We start from the raw sequence: 6,475 nt of genomic DNA, 5'->3' as shown, positions 1-6,475 counted from the left end.
TAATTTGAATTTTAAAAAATTGGGTGAAACATAACCTTAATATTAGTTAAGATTTTTTAATTTTAATTCAAAAGCTTTCACTTTTATTTTATTTTTTAATCTAACACGATCCAACCATTATTTTAATGAAACCAAACAAACTATCAGTAAATAATATAAGCTTTGCTATAATAGGAATGATTTAATTAAATATATGCCAAATATAACATGTATTTAAAATTGATTTTTAATATTCAGTTACAATTTGTAAAATCGTTAAATTGAAGTTAAAAGTATAAAAGAATATATCATATGTTAGAGTGAAATCCACCGCTTCATAAAGGAAGAATATTCAAATAAAAATGAAGTTGAGTGAGTAGAGAAGTGAGAAAGCCTAAACAAGCAGATAGTTTTTCATTTATATGTAGAGAAGGATGAAGGATGATCTTTTTATTGAGTGCTCTAAGAACACTCATTAAGAAATGAAAAAATAGAAACATTTTATTAGAAATTACAGTTAATAAACTTCATTAGAAATTATGGTAAAAGCTTATTTATGGGTAAGTTATATTGAAAGTCATTTCTTTTACACTGTGACACAGATTAGAAGAATAACCATGACAAATACATATGTCATGACAAACATGACAAGCCATGTTAAACAAGAAGTCTTAGAACTATCCGAGTAGTTGCCGTTGCTCGCACGTTGGCAAGACCGGTGCTTGCCAAGCTATGCTCAATAGCCTTCTCTGTAGAAACAAGTATCTGCAAAGCAAGCCATAGCCACCCACAATCAATTCATATAACCATTTAGCAGTAAGACAAGCAGGATTGAATGAAAATATGAGATTCGAGACGAGTCCTTTTCAGTATTTTGCAGGGACTGGCTCATCGTGAGACTACTCTCTTTGAGTTGTTTTGCCAAAACCACCATATCATCAGTCAAATCTTCTTGAAGCTTTCTAAATTAAAAGAATTTAACAACTGAGTGAACAATGAAAACACAAGTGATAGTGATACACAATAAATGCAGAGTATATAGAGAGTACAGTAAATGACTATAAAAATTATTGATCTAATACATTTGCACACATAATTTAATAGAAATGATTGGTATTCAGAAACATCCTGAGGACTAGTCAATGAAGACTAAATAAACTTCCAAATATATATGATCCTAATCATATTAAAGCTAGTAGTAAAATATGGTAACTGGTAAGGTATGTATCAATGAACAATTAACCTTAATGCATCAGTGCTTCTTTGTACTGAAGAAAAATGTACTTTGTTGTTTTAGACAAATTTGTACACGAACATAAGGTTTATAGCCTGAAGGTTATGGACTCTTCACCAAAGCAGTACTGAGTCTATTGACCCACCATTACATAAACTTCAAATAACAAATCAAGTAAACAGTACCTGTGCTTTTCAACGTGTGCATGTGCTGTTGCATCCAGTTTAATAGGTGATGTGTGGTCAGTCTCAGCAAGCTCATGCGCTTTATCTTCCGTACTTGAGGCAGGTCTGTCCAATGAATCAGATGAGCAACAGTAAAACAGCCTACAAAATACACAGTAGTAAGAAAGGCTAACTTTAGCTTACACAGGCCTTCTTCTCAAGTATCTGCTTTCTTTCCTCAATTTCAGAATGGTTTTCTTTAACAAAATTCCTTTAGTAGTCCTTCTCAGGTACTCGTGTGTCAATCTGGGTTAAAAAAATTGTGGTTAAATGATTTGGCCAAAACTAAAATACATAGCAAGAAAAAACCAAAAAGGAGCTTACAACTTCATGCATTCCAAATTTCCAACCAAGTCAACAAAATACAGCCATCAAATGTTTATAGTTTACATACACTTTTCACATGCTATAGTGAACATATTATAAACCACTTGGTGACAGTTTAGACAGTTTGCATGATGTCTTAGGTTACAATCTCATTACTGTCATTGTATAACAAAAATATAGTGAATGTATTATGATTTTCTCCATTGGTAATAAATCCTAAAAGTTTGGTTAATTAGGTGGGAAAAAGAGGACAGTGTTAAAAGATTAAAATGATTTTGAACAAAAGTTATGATCCAAAGTGAAAATGTGTTATGAGCCCACAAGCAGAAGAGCTGAGAAATAGAGAGAAACGAGTAACAAATACACACCACATGATTAACCAATTTGGAAGCAATGGCTTCAATCTTCTCTGAATAATCATTCAACATAGCCTTTGAAATCCTGCATAACCAGAGTAGGGCTTATATACACACACAAGTGAATGCACTTATGTAGTTTCACTTATAATTGCATGACACCTATGTGTATCAGATGGTAAATAAAGAAACGCACAATACCTTGGTAAGCCTTCCAGTGTCCTTTCTTCAGCCAATTGTTCCAATTGTTCACGCAACATACTGCAAAATCCAAAAATCTACAAATGATTAAGTGCGTGTTTTCCAGAGTTAACAAATGACTAAATTAATAAAAACATATAAAAACTTCGTACCCCATTGCCCAGAGGCTCTTCGCTATGCGAAGGTATGGGGGAGGGATGTTGTACGCAGCCTTACCCTTGCATATGCAAAGAGGCTGTTTCCGGATTCGAACCCATGACCAACAAGTCGCCAAGGCACAACTTTACCGCTGCACCAGGGCTCGCCCTCAAATTAATAAAAACATATATTTCGATAAAATTAGAAAAGATTTATCTTCAAACTCACATGCACAAGTTTTGCCTGGTTTTGCTGCTGAGGAGCAGCTGCAAGCAACCTCCTTAAGTTCACTTCTGTTTTACTGATTCCCATAGCTACAGTGTTCACTAATTATACAAATTATATATAAATCAAACTTCATCAGGCAAAGAAACAGAGGTAACTATGTATCAAACTGAAAAAAAAAATTATCAGTAAAGCTTATCCGATCAAGCTAACCCAATTATAAACACAATCAAACACCCTAAATATCAATGAAACTATTTCAACCAGTTTTAAAGTTGAAAATTTACCAGAATTCAGAAATTATAAAAAATACCATACCAGAATCATGACCAATTTTAATTGAAAACTGAGGAACCTAAAATAAATTTTACCGGTAATAATAATAATGATAATAATAGAGTTCCAATTCAGAACCTGAAAAACAGTATAGATATTGTTCTCGACTAAATTTACCTTGACATTTTATTTCCTAGCCATGTACATGTTTGTGAAGTGAACAATCGCAAATTCCAACACTATAGTGTAAATGCTAACATATAGCAAACAGAGTTCCCAGAACCGTTTCTAAAAATTCAACCCCTTACAGCGGAGAAAGAAAAGTGTTCTTAATTACCTGAAGAGAATAAATCAGAGTGAGAAGAATACAGTAGAAATAGATGGTATCTCCGGCGTTGAACGGTGGTTTCCGCCGCCGTTGCTTCAATGCTATTGCTATGCCTATGATGCGTCGTACGTAACGGAGAGCGGTTCAGTTCAGATCCAAAATGAGAACGCAACCCGAATCCGAATCCGAAAAACTGAACTGCTTCTTTCTATGGGCCTGGATTGATAGTAGGTGAATAACGGATTTGAATGGAGGACCCTCATATGTGTATCTTACACCTCTCATTTTGCTTGAAAATACCAAACTATCCTCCTCCAACCCTAACACCTTTCTCTTTGTACAAACCACTCCCGCCATGGCAACTTCTTCTCCCATGACTTCACCTTCTTCACAGCAGTCACACGACCTCCTCCTCACCAGTCTCACCGCCACAAAACATCCTCCTCCACCTCCTTCCTTTGCCTGTCGTCATTGAAAGTAACAATGCAATCCAAAACATAATCTTTTGTATCCCGGAAGAATAATTCCATAATTTTTTTTATTTTCAACTATTGTTCTGAAGACACATTCTAAAAGCTATATAATAATCTTATGAAATATTCATTCTGAAATATAGTTTGAGAATAAGCTTTCCATGATACATAAAATATTTTTTATTTTCAATCATTATTTTTTACAGTTTTGGAATAAGCATTACGGAAGCTATTTTTTTTACTGTCATGGAACACTTATTTTTTATTATTATAGAATACTTATTCTAAAAGACAAAAGCTATTTTTTACTTTTATGCAACATCTATTTCGGAAGTTATTGTTTACTGTTATGAAATACTTATTTCAAATTATTTTTTTACAATTATGAAACACCTATTTTGGAAGATGAAAGCTATTTTCTGTTGTTATGAAACACTTATTCTAGAAGCTATTTTACTATTATAAAACACATATTCTGAAAGCTAATTTTTTTACTCTTCTGGAACAACTATTCTAAAAGGTAGAAGAATAGGAGTTGTGACGTAGTAAGGAGGGTGTCAAGGGAAGGAGGTAGCGCGAGATAAGGATGAGCCATCACAGGAAAAACATGAGTTGTCATGACAGGGAGAAGAGTCATCATCGGGTGGGAGTTGTCGTCACAAATTGAATGGTTTATGAATGAGGGAGATATTAGGGTTGGAAAAAGAGGTGCTAACTCATTAAGGTATTTTAGTATTTTCAGACTAAAATGAGAGTGTAGGATACACATATAGGAGTGTAGGATTCAAATCCTTTGAATATCACAAGCCCAATATTTAGCAGCTTGCTCCTTTTTGTATCACATCTTAATTTTTTTCTTTAAGGCTTAAATACATTTTTTATTCCTGTGATTTAATACTTTTTTCATTTTTGTCCCAACAAACTTATTTTTTTTATTTTAGTCCTTACAAAATGTACATTTAATTTTTCATCCTTAAGACGTTTTAGATAACGCTTTCAACAATAAAAAAATATTTAAAAAAAGTGAAAAATGTTATCTAAAGTATTTTAAGGATAAAAAATAAAATAAAAATAATAATTTTGTGAGGATAAAAATGAAAAAAATATTATTTATAGGGACGAAAAATATATTTATAAGTCTTTCTTCAATGATACCAATCATTATTTTTTAGAATTTAATTTAATTTTAAAAGTGATTTTAAAAAGATGAAAAAGAAAAAAAAAATGAGAGATAAAAAAATACATGATCAAAATTTGCTTATTCTACGAAAACTAAAAGAATATTTAACTAAATTATGAATATGATTCCTACTTCTTCGATCTTAGTTCTTACCTCACCCTTTCCACGTTATACTTATGTTCAAAATTGTTTCATGAACTTGTCCTTCCCTTGAATTTGTGTTTTACTTTGATAGCAACATTATTTGTCGTGGTTTTTCTACCCATGGCCTTTACTATTATGCGCGTACACACATTTACTCCCTTAGTGTGGTTATCTTTTTCTTTTTCTTTTTCTTCACTTCTTATAAGTAATAAGCACCTTTTAGTGTGGTGAGTAACACGAGAGTTCATATGATAAGAATGCTTGAAGGTTGATCTTCTTTTTTCAACCGCTCTAATTATTACATTCATATTATTTTTATGTTATATTGTTCTTCACACTTTTTCGTTTTTATATTTGTTTTCCTTTCAAATATAAACATTCAATCAGGGTTAAAAAAAATAACTTCAGGATTCTGCTACACTAAAGACTAAAGTAAAGTTGGGTGATTTTGATTCGAAGGTGAAAAGACTTTCCAGTTGGAACTTGGCCTTGGGCTGATAAGTACTTTGATAAAACTCAATGTGTATTTAATTAAATTTATTTTTATTAGACAAATACTAATTGTTGATTGTTAGTGAAGGAGTGAACCCATGGTCTCTCTTCTCCCTTCACCACTAAATCAATTTTATAATTCCTACTTATTCTTAAAAATAATACTTTACTTTATTAATTTTTGAAAAATAAATAAAAAATTATCTAAAAAATTAATTTTTACTACTAATTAAATTCAAGTGTGAAGGATGAAGGGAGTGATTTGCATGTATATATCCAAAAAGGCCAAATATCATTGAATGTCGGCATTAAATTGCTATTTGATTTCGAGTTGGTTGGATCGTGTGAATAGAGCAGTTCCTATCCCATTTGGTGCGGTGAAGAAGTTGGCTGGTTGCTTTGCTATGAACTATCTTTGTCATTTGGATCTCAAGGTTTCACCCCCATTTTCTGTCCCTCACCAAATTTAGGTTATGCAACTTTACTAACATCTCCATTATCTCAAGTCTGAACATAAAATTTAACATTATCAAAGACAAATTTAGAGATGAACATTATTGTCACGGACCAACTCCGTCTCCAAAACCCGTCCATGACAACAACTAAATAATATAGAGACGAATCTAGAGACATAATAAATCATTCCATCTCTAAATATTTTCTCTAAAATACTAAATTTTTCTTTTGTCTTCGTTAGTTTCATCTTTGTCATAGACGGACTAATTTCCGTCTTTATATTCTGTTGTTATTTTAGATTTTTTTTTTATAGTGATACTAAGGACCTATTGATAAAATCAAATATATACATTATTCACATGCATAATATTATCTAAAGTTCACAAGTTCAAATTATTTTCATCTCTATATTCCATCGTTATTTTAGATTTCTTTTTGGTAG

General features: G+C 32.0%; 1 pseudogene; it reads right to left on the bottom strand.

The window, feature by feature from the left end:
* Positions 1–496: 496 nt before the first annotated feature.
* Positions 497–3,813, bottom strand: LOC114401535 (annotated as a pseudogene).
* Positions 3,814–6,475: the final 2,662 nt, after the last annotated feature.

The sequence above is a fragment of the Glycine soja genome, chromosome 2, assembly GCF_004193775.1.
Source record: "Glycine soja cultivar W05 chromosome 2, ASM419377v2, whole genome shotgun sequence".
Classification (NCBI taxonomy): domain Eukaryota; kingdom Viridiplantae; phylum Streptophyta; class Magnoliopsida; order Fabales; family Fabaceae; genus Glycine; species Glycine soja.
Note: the sequence above shows the minus strand (reverse complement) of the source record. Positions and strands in the feature narration are given on the sequence as shown.